Genomic DNA, 920 nt, shown 5'->3' with positions numbered 1-920 from the left:
AAATATTGCTTATCTATATTTTTATATGTCTTTACTTAACTTTGTCACTTTTAGCACGCAACAGTTCACCCATTTACAGTCATTGAAATATTTAATACTATTTAAACTAGTATTAATAGCGGTATTATAAGAAATAATTAAATAAAAAAAAATAAAAACAATAAAAAAAGGAATATAGGTGCGTTGTTACCTAAATTTTATTTTTTGCTTCATCTGAAAAATACAATSGTCCCCTCCAGAATCAGAGTAGAAAGAAAATTAAGGAAAAAAAATATTAACAAGACCCCCAAAAATATGAAATTGTACAAAAATTAAAATTCTATTCCAAAGATATAGTAATATTTCAAACAAATATAGAAGAAAAGCCTTTAGTTTTGCAATAGTTCCAGAATCTGGAACTGTTAATATTTTTAAGCGGTAAAGCAGAGAAATTTGGATGTTTTTAGGTGTTTCTRTTGTAGATTTGCTAATCAACTGATATTCAGCGTAAAATAATAAAACTGTTTTTGATGTTTTTGAAGTACAACAGTTTTAAAACAGTTTTCTGCTGTTTTAAAGGTTTAACATATTGATCTTTAACTGACCAACAGGTTTCTGTATATTCATTATTCTCCATTCAGGATAATCTGAACGTCTCTGCAGAAAACAATGAGAATATTCCAGAAACCCACCATGCTGGTTATGAAACTGCAGCCTCTGCAGCGTGTAATCCTATTAATTGTCCTTGGCCAACCGTGTCTTTAAGTGGCTCACAGATCATGAGGGAATGCCAATCGAAAGCAGAGTTGGAAAGGAAATGATTTATAAGAAGTTATTTTAAAAGATTTTCCACCTCTAATGTGACAGAAATGAAGTCAATTTGCCACACCAGATTTTTCTGAAATTTGTTTCCTCAAGCTGAAGTCAAAGTTTATAGAGAG

This window comes from Poecilia reticulata, linkage group LG14 (assembly GCF_000633615.1).
Source record: "Poecilia reticulata strain Guanapo linkage group LG14, Guppy_female_1.0+MT, whole genome shotgun sequence".
Classification (NCBI taxonomy): Eukaryota; Metazoa; Chordata; class Actinopteri; order Cyprinodontiformes; family Poeciliidae; genus Poecilia; species Poecilia reticulata.
The sequence above is the reverse complement of the archived record's forward strand: the minus strand, read 5'-3'. Positions refer to the sequence as shown.